General features: G+C 37.3%; 1 long non-coding RNA gene across 16 annotated transcripts in view; it reads left to right on the top strand.

The window, feature by feature from the left end:
* The window catches only part of LOC119869365, a 61,019-nt gene that overhangs the window by 19,518 nt on the left and 21,530 nt on the right, over positions 1–19,971 (top strand). For 6 of the 16 annotated variants that reach the window (XR_005370848.1, XR_005370855.1, XR_005370845.1 and 3 more), the window contains one exon: positions 17,903–18,011. This is a non-coding gene — a long non-coding RNA (uncharacterized LOC119869365). Of the gene's footprint in view, positions 1–17,902; positions 18,012–18,461; positions 18,556–19,451; positions 19,544–19,971 lie in introns of all 16 variants that reach the window. The other 10 variants (XR_005370843.1, XR_005370849.1, XR_005370850.1 and 7 more) reach the window with 3 other exon arrangements.

A 19,971-nucleotide genomic window follows, 5' to 3' on the forward strand; every position in this document is an offset into this window, starting at 1 on the left:
TGACATGGATGGAACTAGAGGGTATTATGCTAAGTGACGTAAATCAGTCAGAGAAAGAAAAGTACCATATGATTTCACTCATTTGTGGAATATAAGAAATAAAGCAGATGAACATAGGGGAAAGGAAGGAAAGATAAGATGAAAACAGAGAGGGAGACAAACCATAAGAGACATTTAATTATAGGAAATAAACTGAAGGTTGCTGGAGGGGAGGGGTACGTGGATGGAGTAACTGCGTGATGACCATTAAGGAGAGCACATGATGGAATGAGCACTGGGTGTTATACATAACAAACCACTAAATTCTACTTCTGAAATTAATAATATACTACACATTAATTAAATGTGAATTTAAAATAAAATTAAAAAAAAATCTGGGGCTAGATCTCCCCAAAATCATAATATCACACCTTGAATGTGGCTTCAGTAATCAGAATCTTACATTCCAGGTGCTTCTTTTCTTTCTTTCTTTCTTTTTTTCTTTTTTCCTCCCCATTCCAGTTATTTCTAGCCTGCCAAGGTCACCTTCTAGAAGGAGCACAGAAGGCCTCATATGCTTTCTGAGAGTCAGGGTTACCTCCAAGTAGTTTTATCTCATTTATACAAATACATGACCAAGCCAGGATTCAAACCTATCAGACTGCAAAGCCTAAGGCAAATTTTAACCTGTGGCCTCTGAATGTAAAGAATTCCATCTTTTCCCCATCTACTTCCTAAAGAGTGAGAGCAGTGTACCGATATTCACATATAATAAAGATTGATTTATTTATTTGAGAGAGAGAGAGCGTGCACTAGTTGGGTGGGAGGGGGGAGTTGGTATGTGGCAAGACAGAGAGGGAAGCAGACACTGCTAAGCACGGGAGCCCTATACAGGGCTCAGTCTCAGGACCCTGAGATCATGACCTGACCCAAAACCAAGAGTCTGAGGCTTAACCAACTGAGCCACCCAGGCAACCCCTAATATTTGCATATAAGGTGTGCTTAAATAAATAACCAAATGAATGAACCCATGGGTCTGATGGCACTTCCTAATTTTGATCCAAATTAACTAAATCTTGACTTTTAATCAAAACTATTATTTTTTACTTTATAGCCCCACTTTGTTACCAAAAAGTGGCTTACAGAGATGCATAGTGTAGTAAAATAATATGAATTAGATGTAGTTGAGAAGGAAAAGTGAATACAATGAATGGTAGGAACACAAAAAAGGTGCTGGCATTGAGGCTAATATAAAATCACATATCACAATGTCCTTCTATGCACTCAGTATTAGGTCTTTTATAAACTTAAAAAGCATTTTAGAGTTGTGCCAGTAAACTCTAAGTTAGTATGATTTACTACCTACTACCCAGTTATGTCCTATAAAGACAGGACAACTCTGTTGCATGTTGCTTTACATGACACCCATGATAGTAGCAGAAAAGTTTAGTAGTTTAGAATTGGTTTTAGAACCTAATGAATACATGACCATAGATTGTGACCTAAAAAACCCTGAGACACATAACAGCAGTTATCTAAGTTTTCCATCATACTGGTTGTGGTTACCAATGCCTAGAGGAACTAAAGATGTATTTTAAAATCAAGTAAATGTTGAGACACTTGGGTGGCTCAGTGGGGGCCCCTAGGTGGCTCAGCGGTTGAGCATCTGCCTTTGGCTCAGGTCGTGATCCCGATCCCGGAGTCCTGCCTGGGATCAAGTGCTGCATCAGGCTCCCTACAGGGACCTGCTTCCCCCTCTGCCTGTGTCTCTCATGAATAAATAAATAAAATCTTTTTTAAAAAATTAAAATAAAATAAAGTAAATGTTAACCTTACCACCTCTAGTCTCTATCATATGCTAGAATTTTTATTTTCCCAATTAATGGTACAATAGTGCTAGCTATATGGTAGTCACAAATATTGTACAGCATTCAACATTTATTGTATTTAATGCTATTAATATGATATGATTGATTTGACTGATAACAGGAAACCAATATAGATATGTTTTATACTTTGGAGAGATTTTATCAACGAACTATATCACATAAGCTATCGCGAAGCTCAACTATATACTTATTCAGGAACAATGGTTTTTCACTTTAAGAGAACCCTAATATTCCAGACATGCTACCCCCCATTTCAACAGAGAAAAAAATTAGAAGTTTGTGAGCCACAGGTATCGTATCTTGAAAAATCAAAAACATGCACTGAGAGATTCTAATACTTCCCTTAGAAAGGTTATGCCAGAACCAAGGTTGGAGGCACGTGGGGAGGGTACTCAGAAGAAGTCACATGAGCAATTAGAACAAATCCTCACTGCTCTCTCCTATCTCCATCTGTGAATTAAGACTGCATGGTTCGTTTATATCAGTAATTTTCAAATTTTAATGAGCATATAAATAAGGATCTCTTTAAAATGCAGACTCTATTTCAATAGGTGTAAGCTGGGACTAAGATTTTATTCATGTAAGAAGCTCATAGATGATGCTATTGCTGCTGGGCTGAGGGCCTCAATTACAAGTAGTAAGGGGGTTTTATTATATTTTTTATCACTAAGTTGATCTATGAAAAGAGATTTGTCTTTACTCAGTAGAATGGTTAATTTTATGTGTCAGCTTGACTAGACTGAGGGATGTCCTGATAGCTAGTGAAACATTGCTTCTGGATGTGTCTGTGGGGATTCTTCCAGAAGAGATTATCATTCCAATCAGTAGGCTGAGTGAAGATCATCCTCACCACTGCAGGGGGGCAACATTCATCCTTGAAGGCCTGAATAGAACAAAGAAGTGGAGGAAGAATAAATTCACTCTCTCTATGTAAGCTCAGACACCCACCTTCTCCTTCCCTCAGACATCAGCTCTCCTGGGTCTCAGGCTTTTAGACTCAGGTGGGGACTATACCATCTCTACCACCCCTCCCAGCCTCATTGATTCTTAGGTCTTTGGACTTGGACTGACTTACATCACTAGCTTTTCTGATTCTCCAGCTTGCAGACAGCAGATCATGAGACTCCTCAATCTCCATAACCACTTAAGCCAATTCCTATAAAAATCTCCTCTTGTATATATTGTGTATATATCCTATTGCTTCTGTTTCAACCCTAACTAATACTCCTGAGTAAAAATGAACTATAAATGGAGGTTTGGAGACTCAATTCAGTTTGCAATATGCAATATGATAACTTCTAGCCTTGTGTGGCTATTTACGTTTAAATGATTTTAAATAATATAAAATGTAAAATTTAGTTTCTCAGTTACATTAGCCACATTTTAAGTGCCAATAGCCATATGTGGCCAGTGGCTACCATAACGGACAGTATGGAAGTACATTTCCATTATCACAGAAAATTCTATTGAACAGTGCTGAACTGGAGATGGTTCAGTTACCAAACAAAAATGTAAATAATATAAGGTTTACTCCACATTAAAAAAAAAAAAAGAAAAGAAAAGAAAAGAAAGAAAGAAAGACATCTTAAACTGCTATCAGTAAAACCCCAGCCATGTCTGCTCTGGAAAAAATAAAAAGCCAAGGATAGGTCAGGACAACATGATACCTATTAATGAAAAGCTTACATTCCTTCTCCCCAGCAAAGCGCAGTACAGTTTAACCTCAAATGGAACATGACATTAAGGAACTAACAGGGAAAACCCAGTAACAGAGCAGCTGAAGCTAAACAGAACAGGCTCCACGCTGGGCATGCTTCATTCTTCAGCCATATTCATTAGCCTTAAGCTTTATCAGTCAATCTCCACCCTGATAGGGAAGCTAATACCAGTGAGACAGAAGTATAGGTGGTGTGGATCAGAGTGTCACATTCAGCTCCATCTGGAATACTCAGTTCTCACTATCCAATGAAAGCAACAACCACCACAAATGAAACAAAGAAACAGGATGTATTAGTCATGGATTAGATAGACAGACAGACAGACAGACAAATAGAGATTTACTTAAGAAATTGGCTCATGTGATTGCGAGGGCTGACATGTCAGAATCTGTAATGCAGGCCAGAAGGCTGGAAATTCAAGGAAGAGCTTATGTGGTTTTGAGTATGAAGGCAGTCTGGGAGCAAAACTCCTTCTTCCTTTGGAAGCCTTGGACTTTTAAGACCTTTAACTGATCTGATGAGGCTCATCTACATTATGGATGGTATTCTGTTTTACTCAACGTCTACTGGTTTAAACGTTAATCATATCTAAATCATATCTGAAAAATACCTCCATGGCAATATCTAGACTGGTGTTTGACCAAACAACTGGGGACCATAGCCTCACCAACTTGACACAGTTAACCATCACAAGGGGATAGAGACTGAAATCCTAAGCTCCAGGTTCCTCCTATTTGGGGCCTCCCTACCAGTTCCCTTTCTGTCTACTTTCCTCAAATTCAACAACATCACCAGTGGAGACACTAATGTTAGTGACGCTGTAATAAAGGCAGACCTGGCTGTGGTGGCCACCTGTCACCTGTCCCACATCAGTTTGTTGACAACAGCAAAGTCTCCATGAGCTTTCAAAGCAGGATGCCTGATGTCCACACTGAGGATTGCTTTAGGACATAGGGTAACAGAAACACTGGCCTTTCTCTTTTTCCCCAAACTGTCCCCTGCCAAAGCCTGCCCAAGACACTAAAATTTGGAATTACATTTTGCAGATCATATGACCACTTTGGAAATCTAGAAAATAAACAAGATATTTGTCATTACTTTGAGCATCTCAAAAACCAAGCTTGGCTACAGGGAAAAAAATGGTTTTCATTAAAAAAACCTTTCCAGGGGCACCTGGGTGGCTCAGTCAGTTAAGCATCTGACTTGTGCTCAGGTCATGATCTCAGGGACCTAGAATTCAGCCTCACATTGAGCCCCTCATGGGGCCCTGCACTCAGTGGGGAACCTGATCGTCCCTCTCCCCATTTGTGTTCTCTCAAATAAATAAATAAATAAAATCCTTTTTAAAGAGTAAAAAAAAAAAAAAAAGAAAAGAAAATAGGGCAGTCCAGGTGGCTCAGCGGTTTAGCGCTGCCTTCAGCCCAGGGCCTGATCCTGGAGACCCAGGATCGAGTCCCATGTCGGGCTCCCTGCATGGAGCCTGCTTCTCCCTCTGCCTGTGTCTCTGCTTCTTTCTCTCTCTGTGTGTCTCTCATGAATAAATAAATAAAATCTTTTTTTTTAAGTAAAAAAATAAAAAACAAAAGAGCCTTTCCAGGCTTCCAAATCCAGCTTGAATTTTTCTGTGAGTTTGGTATGTAGAAAAGAAGGAAATTTGCTTGACTTCTGGGGAAAAAAAAATTCTTGCAGCCCATGGGCTTCATGGGTCTATGAGAGATAGAAGTTTATATTTCCACTAGAAAATTTCTTCTGTCCTTAACTATTCCTGATTTTACATTCATAACTGATGAATATATAGCCTGCAGTGGTGCTATCTGAGCAAGAAGAAATTAAGTTATAAATCCATAGAAATCCTTTCTCCCCCAATGATATTAGTTAGATATTCAGGTCGCAGGTTTCTGGACTGATTTCCTTTATTACTTATTTCAAAGTCTAACCATAAACTTTGTGAGTCACAGGCACTAGTATCCAACTGCAGCTTTTTGCCTTCCTCTTGGCATAGTCGTTGGGGCACTTTTTCTAAGCACAGTCAGAAACCGAGTCCTGCTCATAAGGTTACAAGCCACACTCTCTGCATCTGTTTATTCCATAAGATACCACTAAACTCCATAATTACCAGTTACTCTCAGCTGTTATTTAAATCCAAATGTACTGGTTTATTTCCAATCCTGATCCAGACTTCAAAAGATTTCATGGATCAAATCCCATCATAATTGGGTTTCACAGGAAGTATAAGAATTGTGTATAATTAAAGTGACTTAGTTTCCAAGAGTCAGTGTAAATTCAGGAAATTACACTAGTAAATTCATTCATATGAGAATATGCCCCTTCTACCCTCCCAATCTCATCTTATCACATTCTAGACTTACATTCTACTACCCTCACCTACCCTGTCTTGCATCCCACCTTCTCAAATTCACCCCTCTTTTTGAATTAATCCAAACCATTCCCATTTATAGACCCACCAAAAGCCTATCTTCTAGGTACTTACCATCAAGTTCCCTGTCTTTGATAAGACTTCTCAGAGCTAATCACTTAGAATTAATCTTTCCTCCTCCATACTTTCAGAATACATGGTCCTTACCAGAATTAGAGCCTTCACCACATTTCAGGTTAGGGTTACTTGTGAGCTCTGATTCAAAAGTTTAATGTGTATAATTTTTCTCTCCTAGCACCTAACACACCAAGTAAATGTTTAAAATGAAATGGGGTGGAAGGTGATGGAAGTAGCTTCAAAGAGGGACAGTTTTGCAGGCCCAGGTTCAGCTGCTGATATGGCTTCTCTGAAAGCCGAGTGATTCTGTAATGTGGCATCATGACTTTGGCCCACAGGACCCCAAAGGCAGGGGAGGAATGTCCTTAGAGAAATGACTTAGAGAAATAGAAAAGGATAGGGTGTCCAGTTAAGGAGACACTTTCACAAGTACCAGCATGTGCTCACTCACCCAGAGTTGCCTCAAACTTCCCATTCTTAGAAGAAGAATCTAACTTTGCCACTGCATCTTTCCCAGACAAATGCAAAGTGATAAACTCTGACTATCCAGCCATGTTTAAAGCTCTTCCATATACATTAGCATATTCCATTCTTATGTATCCCGTTTTACCTCATTTTATAGATGAAGAAAAGGAGTGTCAGAAATTAAACCATTTTCCTAAGGTCACTTAGACAGCTTGTGGCAGAACCGTAACTGTAACTCAGGTCTTTTTCATTCCTGATTTAGAAGTGGTGGTGCTGGCCACACTCCCACTTTGTCAGATTTCCAAGCCTTGACTACCATATACTATTTCCACTCCAGACATTCTGGGGTTGGGGTGGGAGGGCAGCAAGTAGCTCCAGATGTGGAAACAGAAAGCTCAGGCAAAGGGTGGGGGAAGTGGGGAGAGAGTGAGCTCTGAGTGTGGCATTTATTGTGTCAGGGAAATTCAGATTTCCATAGAATCTTTTCCCCTAGAAGCAGAAACTTTGCCCTTTTCAAACAAACCCTTCAGAGATGATCAGTAACTATAATTTTCCAAGTCAGGTAAAAAGTAAAGGACTCTGCACTAGCATGCAGGGATGCTGGAGCTCCTGGAACCCAGGCAGGAGTCATTGGTCCATGTAGGGGGGCAAGGAACTAGTCATCCATTCTCCAGAAGAAAAAGAAAAAGGCAGGGTCTTTTGTGCTCTGAAAATATGCAGTCTTGAGACATTTGATCTTGAGAGAAAGTACAAGTACCTCCTTGACCAAAGTCCAGGATGTCCTACCACAGGCAGCAGCCTCTTTTCATGGATAAGATCTACTGACAAGTATGCTAATTCAATGTTGTGACATTTTATGGGAATTACTGAAATACTGTGGTTATATGCAAGTGACAGGCTGGGGGAAAAAAAGCTGTTCCAAAATGCAAGGTAAGGTTGTTCCCAAAACCTTTTTGACTCTTTAGCATCTGTATGAAAAGCGGAAAGGGAGCCCACACATTAGCCAACATGTAACAGGCGTAAATGATACATCTGATAACAAAAGACAAAACGCAAGTTATTTCCATGTAAGATTTTTACAATGCTGAATATAAACAGGATGAAGAACCCACAGTTGAAAGGAAAAGAGAAAACCAAACCAAATGATGGAAAAGGAAATCAATGAAAACTGAAAGAGGAGAAAAAAGCAGGCTTTGCAAATTTGAGTATCTGCTCATCATAAAAAGACTTTTTTAACCTATGTTGTAAGAGTAGCATTTCAACCATCTGCAAAGAGCCCACAGCAAATATCATTCTCAATGGGGAAACACTGGAGCCTTTCCCCTAAGATCAGGAACACGACAGGGATGTCCACTCTCACCACTGCTATTCAACATAGTACTAGAAGTCCTGGCCTCAGCAAACAGGCTACAAAAAGAAATAAAGGCATTCAAAATCGCAAAGAAGAAGTCAAACTCCCCCTCTTCGCAGATGACATGATACTGTACCTAGAAAACCCAAAAGACTCCATCCCAAGATTGCTAGAACACATACAGCAGTTCGGCACTGTGGCAGGATACAAAATCAATGCCCAGAAGTCAGTGGCATTTCTATACACTAACAATGAGACTGAAGAAAGAGAAATTAAGGAGTCAATCCCATTTACAATTGCACCCAAAAGCATAAGATACCTAGGAATAAACCTAACCAAAGAGGTAAAGGATCTATACCCTAAAAACTACAGAACACTTCTGAAAGAAATTGAGGAAGACACAAAGAGATGGAAAAATACTCCATGCTCATGGATTGGAAGAATTAATATTGTGAAAATGTCAATGCTACCCAGGGCAATTTACACATTTGATGCAATCCCTATCAAAATACCATGGACTTTCTTCAGAGAGTTGGAACAAATCATCTTACGATTTGTGTGGAATCAGAAAAGACCCGGAATAGCCAGGGGAAAAAGAAAACCAGAGCTGGGGGCATCACAATGCCAGATCTCAGGTTGTACTACAAAGCTGTGATCATCAAGACAGTGTGATACTGGCACAGAAACAGACACATAGATCAATGGAAACAGAATAGAGAATCCAGAAATGGGCCCTCAACTATATGGTCAACTAATATTTAGCAAAGCAGGAAAGACTATCCACTGGAAAAAGGACAGTCTCTTCAATAAATGGTGCTAGGGAAAATTGGACAGCCACATGCAGAAGAATGAAACTAGACCATTGTCTTACACCATACATGAAGATAAACTCAAAATGGATGAAAGATCTAAATGTGAGACAAGAATCCATCCAAATCCTAGAGGAGAACACGGGCAACACCCTTTTATAACTTGGCCACAGCAACTTCTTGCAAGATATATCTATGAAGACAAGGGAAACAAAAGCAAAAATGAATTATTGGGACTTTAAGATAAAAAGCTTTTGCACAGCAAAGGATACAGTCAACAAAACTAAAAGACAACCTACAGAATGGGAGAAGATATTTGCAAATGACGTATCAGATAAAGGGCTAGTATCCAAGATCTATAAAGAACTTATTAAACTCAACAGCAAAGAAACAAACAATCCAATCATGAAATGGGCAAAAGACATGAACAGAAATTTCACAGACATAGAAATGGCCAACAAGCTCATGAGAAAATGATCCGCATCACTTGCCATCAGGGAAATACAAATCAGAACCACAATGAGATACCACCTCACACCAGTGTGAATGGGGAAAATTAATAAGACAGGAAGCAACAAATGTTGGAGAGGATGTGGAGAAAGGGGAACCCTCTTGCACTGTTGGTGGGAATGTGAACTGGTGCAGCCACTCTGGAAAACTGTGTGGAGGTTCCTCGAAGAGTTGAAAAATAGATCTGCCCTACGACCCACAATTGCACTGCTGGGGATTTACCCCAAAGATACAGATGCAGTGAAACGCCAGGACACCTGCACCCCGATGTTTCTAGCAGCAATGTCCACAATAGCCAAACTGTGGAAGGAGCCTCGGTGTCCATCGAAAGATGAATGGATAAAGGAGATGTGGTCTATGTGATACAGTGGAATATTCCTCAGCCATTAGAAGTGACGAATACCCACCATTTGCTTCGACGTGGAGGGACCTGGAGGGTATTATGCTGAGTGAAGTAAGTCAATCGGAGAAGGACATACAGTATATGGTCATCCATTTAGGGAATATAAAAATAGTGATAGGGAATAAAGGGGAAAGGAAAGGAAATGAGCGGGAAATACCAGTGAGGGTGACAGAACATGAGAGACTCCTAACTCTGGGAAATGAACAATGGGTAGTGGAAGGGGAGGTGGGCAGGGGTTGGGGTGACTGGGTGACAGGCACTGAGGGGGGCCCTTGATGGGATGAGCACTGGGTGCTATATGTTGGCAAATCGAACTCCAATAAAAAAAATACAAAAAATAAGTAGCAGCATTTCGTTAATTTATTTTAAATGTTACTCCATTTTGCTTCCATAGGTTTATAATATACAAAAAGAGTTTGGCTTTTTAAGTGGGAAACATTAAAATGTATAATTTACTGAGACAGTGAACATTTTTTAAGGTTAGATAATTCTAATATTGTTTGAAAAGGTATGCGTGAGTATATATGTGAATGTGTGTAATATATATAATATATAATATAAAATAATAAAAATGTAAAAACTATATATACTTTTCTTATACATACACACACATATATATATCCTTTTCTTTAAGAATACTGGCAAAGAGATATCTTAAGCATATCCAGGTTGTGAATGAACTTTGGGTTCACTGGGCAAAATAGAATAATAATTTAGCTAAAGAAACACACTGATGAGAAGAATAAATGACTGGGTTGCTATGCAAATTTTCTCCTGGCTGGTCCAAGAAGACAGATATAGGGGAGCTGCTGGAAGAGGTACCTTGTCTGACTCACTCCCACACCCACCACCCCCAGATGTCAGCACTAGGAAGTGCAGCAGGAAATAGCCAACCCCTTTGATTTGAAAGGGGAGGCTTTGGAAAGCTGTAGGCCATAGCTAATTAAAAGAGTCAAATAGAAAAACCACCACATCCTTTCTGATAAAGAGGAAGAAATTAAAGACTTAGTTACAAGGTTGTTGTATAAAGTGTGTGTGCGGTGTATATTAAAATGCAAAGTCAAATCAAGTTCTAAATTACTGTCAGGTAGAACCCAGAAACAAATGTTTTACTTTGAAAAAAAATCAAAATGAATTATATTTTATCTGAAGTAATAAATCCATTGTTATTTATTATTGCTTATTGCCTATTTGAAAGAGAGACAAAAAGGGAATGTGATGTAGCTTTTTGTTAAAATTGGGCATAAATACTGTTGGAATAGAAATTGAAACCAGAAAAGAAGAAAGAAACAAATGCTTAACCACAAGGATAATACAGTTACTGTGACTGAGCTCTATGCTTGGCCCCAAGCTTCTTGGCAGTCAAGACCAAAAGGAAAACACACAGAGTTATATAATGCCAATGAAAGAAAGCATACAAATACTTCAAGGGAGAAAACCTTTGTTTCTGGTAATAAATTTTCCAAAAAGCATTCATTACTAGATTAAACAATAATTGATAACAGTTGAGATCTCATGGAAGAAACTTGCATTTGTATTTCTTAAAGGTTGCTATTTTTTATCTTGCCATAAATGTATTAATTCAGTTCTTACCTATGAGAGGTCAATATGTATGCTGGTGATGCTGCGTAAGTATTCTTGTAGAAAAATATATAAGAATATGGACAGTCTGCTAAAGTCTTACTTTCTGTCAGTTATTCATAAGCAAACTTTATCATTTTAATCAAAGCCAGATGCCAGTTCATGACAGCATCCAGTAGAATTGGTTTGTATCCTCATATGTACTAAGGAATACAAAGAACTATATCATAAATAAGTGAGCATTCTCCAAAGAATGAGAGAATATAATAAGAATAGTGCCAATGCAGGGGCGGGGGGGGGGGCACTTTGGTGGCTCAGGTGACTGAGCATTCAACTCTTGGTTTCGGCTCAGGTCATGGTTTCATGGGTCGTGAGATTGAGGCCCGCATGGGGCTTTGCACTCAGTGGTGAGTTTGCTTGAAGATTCTCTCCCTCTTTCCTTCTCCCTGCTCTAAAATGAATAAATAAAAAATCTTTTAAAAATAGATTTTAAGATACCTAAGATATTTTATTGTAGTCAAAGCTTTTCAGACTGCAGTCGGTCTATTTCTATTTTAATGTGAGGTAGGGGAGTGAATTTATTTCTCTTCCATTGAATGATAGAGAGAAGAGTCTCTATAAAAGTATAACACAGGCACGTGAAAAAAAAAAACTATGGACAAGATTAAGAAATGAAAGATAAAGGATTATATCAAGACACAGAGCAAGGGAATGCAGATATTAAGGAAAGTGTGCCAAAGGCATTTATGGAGGACACAAGAGAGAGATCCAAGTAGATTTTTCAGGAAAAGATGAATTTTAGAAAGAAATTATTGAAAATTGCTGAACATCCTGCTTTAAAAGCAGAACTCAAGGACAAATGGGAAAAACAACTTTTAGAGACAACAGAGATTCTGGAGATCCAAGGGGTTACTTAGAGTTTAAGGTATATGATTCTGGAATATATAACATATCAAGTTGATGTTATAAAAGAACGGGAATAATTACATTCACATAAGGATTTCAAGCCTTGTGACTATTGCTGCCATAGCCAAACAAAGCAAAAAGAAAAGAAATAAATACTATAGGTGATTCTGTACAGAAATAAGAAAGAAAAGAAGGAAACAAGGTGAAAAGCAATGGCACAGGTAAGAAAAGCCTGGACTTGGAAATGGGCTCAGGTGCATGTGAACCCCTTCTCACCACTTACTGATTCTGTGATATGGGACAACTGACAAAATTCAAGCTTCAGTTTCCTAGTTTGCAAAGTAAGAGTAACAACAGAATTATGAAGAAAGCGGGGCACATGAGTGGCTCAGTGGTTGAGCATCTACCTTCGTCTCAGGGCATGATCCCAGGGTCCTGGGATTGAGTCCCACATCTGGCTCCCCACAGGGAGCCTGCTTCTCCCTCTGCCTATGTCTCTGCCTCTCTTTATGTCTCCTATGAATAAATAAAATATTTTTTTAAAAAAAGCATTATGAGGAACAATAAATGGAATAGTGTGAAAAACACGTAGCACAGTGCCTTCCACAAAGATTATTGATATATGTGTAGGGATTAGTTGGGTGGGTGGGGGGACAGAGAGTGAATGAGAGAAGAAAGGAAGGGAGGGAGAGTGAGGGAGAGGAAAGAAGGAAAAAAGAAATCCCAAATTAGAGAGACTTCAAAGAAATACAAATATCCAAATAAATTAGGGGAGGAAGCCCATGCTGTTATATACTATTAGTTATATTAGAGTAGAAATGCCTCTTAGAGATTATGGAGTTCAACCCCAATTTAAAGGTAGTTAAACTGAAGCCCAAAGTCATATTAACTCAAGGTCACATGGCAAGTTTGCAACAGATGTCTTCTCCAGAAAAAAAAATGTATATGTATTACAGTTATTTTAGAAAAGAAAATTAATGTCAGACAAGGTTGGCTGACTTATTTATGGCCATAAGTAGGGGATGAGCATTAGCCTTGGCTGGCTTAAATTTACAAAATTTATAGCCTAAATATTTGACTTGCTTTTGGCCTATTCACTTGAACATTTCTTCTCTTCAATTTAATGAATACTGTTTCATATTCTACTTAAATCTAAACCTAAAGGATACATTGAACATTTTATTCATTTTAAAACTGCCAAGACTGAGCATGTAGTTCTTTGGAGTAAATAATTATTACCTCTTTGTTACTTTAACCACTGTCTCCGAAGACAATTTAGCCCAGACATGTCAATTAATTCCAGAATCATTAGTACTTGGCTTCCAGTGCTTCTTGATACCTTTTCCCTATTCTAGCCAAACTCTAGAAACTATAATCACAGAGATCCTTTCATAACCATATAACCTTGTTATTATTTTAAAACTGTAGCCAGAAAGAGTATTTCTCAAAGGAAAGAAAAAAGAACTTTGTTTCTGAGGAAGAAATTATGTATTCCAGCCAATGAAGACTATTGTTGAATATTTATAGAGTATAAGAATATGTTTCAAAGTCCACATAACTAAAAAATACTTGGAATGGGATTTTGGTTTATGTTTATTTTTTACATCAGTATATGACTCAACACTACTCAAGTAACTTCACTTTAGGAAAATGGAAGAGGTATTTGGTTCTGTTTTTTTAACTAGATTTCTGGACTTTTCACTTGGTTACCATCAATCTAATTTTAATCTGCAAACACTAGCAAGCAGATGTTTCTAGGCTCTTTTAAGCTCTTACAGAGAGAAATGTCGAATTTACTGATTCTGAAGAAGTTTAGCATCTAAAAGAGGAGATGATACTTAAATAGTTTAAAAAGATAATTACCAACACAAGAAAAGACATCATTCCACCAGTTACTAAATGAGTAACTTAGTGAATAAATACTGAGTTGAGAGAAGGGATATAAGATGGTCAAGGAAGACTTAAATCTAGATCATTGTCATCATCATCATCACCACCACCACCACCACCACTACCATTATGTCTAATGTGTATAAAGTGCTTATCATGTGCCAGGGGATAGTTTAAGTACTGTATATCTATTAACTCATTTAATTTTTACAACAACCTGTGAGATAAGTATCCTCATTTACAGATGAGGAAATTGAGGAAATTGAAATGATTTATCCAAGATCACACAATTAGTAAGTAACAGAGCTGAGGCTTGAATCCACACACTCTGGCTTCAGAGTATGAACCCAAAGGAGGTCTCAAGAACTGAGATTTAGTCTAGGTCTTGAAGGATGGATAAGATTTCACTAAATGTAGAGGAGATTAGTGGGAAAAGGTAATAGCAAAAGAAAAAAGGTGAGAAAAATAAATTTGCCTGGAGTAGAGAAATACAAGATCAGAAAGATTGGCTATTGCTAACAATGACAACAAAACCACTGAGACTTTTAAGCAAGAAGTAGATATATCAAAATGCCATTTTAGGAAAATGAACCTGACAATAATGTGCATGATGGATTCAAATAGCTGGAGCACTAGTTATAGACCTTCATGACAAGTGAGATTTGCAGATACAAAGACTCAAACAAGTAGTAAGTGGGAAGGAAGAGATGAATGAGAAACATCACAAAAATGTGTCATTTCAATCACTGAACTTGCCTCCAGGATTGGAAAAAATGAAGAATCAAAGATGGCTCTGAACCTGGACAAATAGATAGCCACATGATTTCCCTATTGACAGAAGTCGGAGAGTTGATTTTACAAAGACAATAATGAATTAAATTGATAATTTTTCCCAAGCCATTAGTTTTCCTATACAAATGATTCTTCACTGTATTACTTCTTTCTCCAACAATCCATTTTTGTATTTTCCAAGGCTTAGTATTTGATGCTCTTTTCTTCTTCCCCATCCTTTCCCCTCCAGAGAGTGCCATTCATTCTTATAGTTTCAATATTAATTTGTATGTTTACAATTCTTAATTCCACATCTATATCCAGCTTATCTCCTGAGTTCAAAATCTACTCTACTGTACTAAGCCTTCCACTTGGAGATACATCCACTATCTCATATTAACATGTTCTCAAATAAGTGAAGTAATGGCAGAGCAGGCAACCAACGCTAAAAAGGCAACCTTAACTATTAACCCATATGGTCAATAGATCTTGATCCTTGCTATGCATTAGAATCAATTATGGAACATTTAAAATCCACACGTAATAGCTTCATACCCCAGAATCTCTGGCAGAGGGTCATGAACATGTATGTCTGAAAACCTCCACAGGTCTTCCTATTGTGGAATAAGGTTTGGAAATTACTAACCAATAAAATAATCAGTAGAAGTACAGCTCAACATCTGGAAAAAAGGAAATGGAACAATTAGAAGTTAGAATTAGGTTATAGAATAGAGTTCAGTTTCTTACATGAAACAACCCCAGCACACTTGTAGAGGTGTTAGGATAGCAAAGATCAGAAATGGGTCTTAAGTCAAAACTGGGGGCATTAGACAACAAAGTTATGAGAAATAGATTATATGTTAGTTACAGTTTGAACCAGCAGTTCTGTGAGTGTGATTTCTCCAGACCAACCCACTTCAGCATCACCTGGAAACTTAAAAATGCAAAATCCCTCAACCACACCTGACCTACTGAATCTAAAACTCTGGTGGTGGGGCCCAGCAATGTGTGATCTAACAATTCCTCCAAGTGGTGGTGATGTACCATAAATTTTGGGAACCACTGGTCAAGAATCTCAGAGAATGGACAGAAGGAGAGGACATAAGTAGAGAAGAGGATTCCAGAGGCCTTAAAATGTTTCCAGCCATCCTATGGAAATCTTTTAACCATACCCTATGCTACACAAGGGAAGTTTCACCTACTACTAAAGGATTAATATTATATAGATAGTATTCTCTGACAGCAACACAACAAAAATAGAAATCAATAACAAAAGTCTGTAAAAAAATAGTTAGAAATTAAAAACTATACTTCTAAATAATCATTGAAGAAATAAATATTATACTGAAAATTATAAAATCCTCGGAAGTAAATGTCAACAAAAATACTATGTATAAAACTTCCACAATGACAATGAAGTAAGACTTAAGGGGGCAATTATAATCTTAAATATGTACTTTAGAGGAGCTCAAGATCAAAAATTAATGAATTAAGGTTCTAAACATAGATGAAATATGCCATTTTCTAAATTTATCAAAATTAACTCAAGAAGAAATACTGAACATGAATACACTTGCAATCATACTATCAAGGATTCTCAAATTGAGAACCCCAGGCCAAAATAATATTATGTGAGTACTTGTTAGAAATGCAAATTCTCCAGGCACCCACATACCAACAGGATCAGAAACTCTAGGGATGGGGCCTAGCAATGTGTGTTTTAACAATTCCTCTCTGATTCTAGTGCAACTAAAACAATAAAGCCTACTCTACAAAGGAAACCACTAAAATCATTTCAGTGACTTTTATCTCTGATTAACTTGCTTATAATCATTGTGAAGATTCGAATGGGTTTTCACAGGTGAAATTAGAGTCACCATGATGTGGAATACCTAAAACATTTCACTTACGTTTTGCATGAAGATGATATAGAAGTCTGCTCTATATAAAAATAGCTGGCTAAGCACTTTGGATGGCACCCTAATGAAGATCTCTAATGGGTCCCATGTCCAGCTTTAAATTCAGGGAATTCTAGTTGTCTGAATGGTACCTCTAGGATATTGTTATGTTTGATAAGACATTTCCAGACAAGCTGTGGTCAGAACACCTAAAAGGGCAAAGATTTGAGGTTTTTATATATGTTTTGTGCCTGATTGCTAATATATACACATGAGAATTTGCTCTGGGACTAGCTTTCATTATAACCTGGTAGCAAGATGGTGGAGGAATAGCAAACCCCTATTTGTCTGTCTTGGTGGCTACCAGTATCTACCAAAAAGAATCTCATGGTCATACATAGTCTAGTATGACTAGTATGTTCACATTACGTGAACATAATGTGGGGTAGTTCACATTAGGTGGACTTAAATAAGAATGGGAAAAGAGAAATTGGAGACAATGAGTATGGACAATTCTTTCAAGTAATTTTATAAATGGGAACAGAAATATAGAGGCGTGATTAGTGTGGGCAGGGGCGAAATCGAAAAGGATTATTGCGTTTGTTCTGAACAGTCAGTAAAGCAGTATTTCTATCATTTTTCCTTTTTAAAAAAAAAATATTCCCCCAATACATTGAATGTATCATAGAGAAAAAAACTAAGAGCTAGTGATGCTCAAAAAAACCTTAAAGTGTTTTAAGTTAAATCACATCTTTAATCTGTTATAGTCTACGTTTTAACGTGCACATATGTAATCTATTATCTTCTCAAAGAGTCTGGCAAATTAGCAAATAAATTTAAACCAATAGAATCAGTTTTTAAATTTTTAACAGTTTAGCCACCAAAACACAGAAGGGTCATGGGTCTTCCATTCCGCACCACTTATTCTGTTCCACTTCTGTGGAATGCCGTTCCCCTGCAACCATCACAAACAAACTTTCAACAGTATTTGACCTTTGGAGCATTTTGTTTCCATAATTTCAGTTCACAGGAAGGTTGGATAATGGAGAATGGCTTTTTGTTAATGAATCCTTCTCTTTTTCCAAAGGCTTAATCCTGATCATTAGAATGCCTGGTTTTCTTCTATAATAAATATATCCCAGATTCTTTTCCCTGGGGAATTGGCTGGGCACAAATGAATTCTGAGTTTTCATGGTCTGACTTCAAATGTTTTTCTTTTACAATTCCCTGCCTACTAGAATTCTTAAACTGAAGACTAACTCATGCAGAAGGCTAGATCGGAAATTCTGAATAAAAGAATGAGTCTTCAGCTGACACCAGTTACTGTAAGGAATTAACCAAGGAAAGGTGAGTCCTAAGTATCTATTTTAGAAAGAAGGCTTAACCAGCCAAAATAAATTAAATACTTAGACCAGGAAATTCTAAACATTTCTAATCCACTATTCAGATGTTTCTATGAAAACATCTCCAAATTGGCTCCTTTTGGGAAGCATAATTGTGAAACACTGATGAAAAAAAAACTCTATTTTTCACCAGATCTAATGAATTGTTCTACTTTATCAAAGAACTTACTATTCTGCATTTGCCTTTTCCTCATACAGAAAATTGTCATTTTAATAACTTAAAAAATAAACATTTGAATTCGAGTTGTCATCTCTCTAAAGAAGTCAAGAATTCTATTCATTTTTTAACTCTAATCTTTGAAGATAGTCATTGGTAAAGTCTGAGAATACTTAATGTTAACTTACACTTACCTAAATTTGATTTCTTAAAGGACTTTCACATTCATTCTTTCAGTATCTGTGAGACAGGGACGGGGAAGATGTTATCACTGCCATCTTGCATATGAGATTCAGAAATTTAAGGGACTTGGCTCGAGGTCTACCAGCTAGTAAGTGCTAAAGGCAAAACTCAATTACAGTACTCCAAATTCCAAATCCATCAGTCCTCTCATGACACTACTTATGTTCCATTTGAGAAGACAATGGATCTACCTGTACTGTCCATTTCCAAGAGGTTATATATCAATCCTTTCTCAGTTGACTTAGTGATTGAGTTCTAGACTGGCTTTACTGAAGGAACTACCAAAAGTACCATAGAATTTTTGCTAAAATAAAAACCAACCTTTAAAAAAAAAATAAAACCTTTCAATGCTCAAATAACTCATGGTTCAAAAAAAAAAGAGTCTAAAGATTTAGAAATGTTTAAGAAATATTTCTCACCAATATTGCATTAATACTGTAATGTTAACTAAAAACAACAACAACAACAAACCTCTATCTAATATTAACTTATCAACAGAGAGGGGGAAAAAAGTATATTTGTTAGAAAAGAGACCAAGCAGAACTCTAACAAAGTAGTAACAATTGCTATACTGAGCTCATAAAGCTTTCAGTTGGTCAGACTAAACATATGTTTACTTTTCATTCTTTATATTCCATAAATAAATAAATATATATCCATAAATATAAATATATATCTATATATGTAAGGAATAAATCCCTAACAGCACTAGAAAGAAGAAAAAATATAATCAGTAGAACAGAAATCTTATGGAAATAAAAAGCAGATGAAATCAGATGGATAAAAAATCCAAACCAGAGAAAACTGGAACACACAATAGGTGTGGAAAAGACAGCTGTGAGAGACATTCATCTCTAAGGATTCCATCAGAGAGAAACTGTAAGCTCTGAATCAACAAATGTGGAAGGCAGAGTAGAAGATGATAAATTAAGGAAATACCTATAAAAATGCTGAGCCAGCTGTGTCCCTTCTTCCTGTCTATAGAAATCTTCTGGCCAGGATATTTTCTTCCAGCAGATCTAACTAGGCAGAGTTCGTAGCAGCGGGCAAAAAATGGAAGCACAGCAGAGTCTAAGGTAACTCCCAACATCCACAATGGACACACACACATACACACACAGAACCAACTTTCACACCCAGACAGTCCTACTGGCAATCCTGGGGGTCTCTCAGTCTGCACAACTGCTCCTAGCTAACATACTCTAAAAGAAAGTATATCTACTTACATAGAAAAATTTAAATTCTAGACAAAATGTTATGCTCCTAGAAAACATAAATATTCACAGTTCCAGAAAAAGCCGCAAGCCAAAACTGGATAATAACCATAGGATAAATTAAACACATGGCAGGGGTGGGGTAGAGTAAATGCATGCCCAAAAGGGCAAAGGACCCAGACTGTTTTATGGGTAAATTTGTCTCAATAAAACCAATAATCTCTATTTATTTAAACTGTCCCTAGTTATTAAAAAAAAAAAAAAGACAAACACATACACACATACAAGAT

This window comes from Canis lupus, chromosome 15 (assembly GCF_011100685.1).
Source record: "Canis lupus familiaris isolate Mischka breed German Shepherd chromosome 15, alternate assembly UU_Cfam_GSD_1.0, whole genome shotgun sequence".
Lineage (NCBI taxonomy): Eukaryota > Metazoa > Chordata > Mammalia > Carnivora > Canidae > Canis > Canis lupus.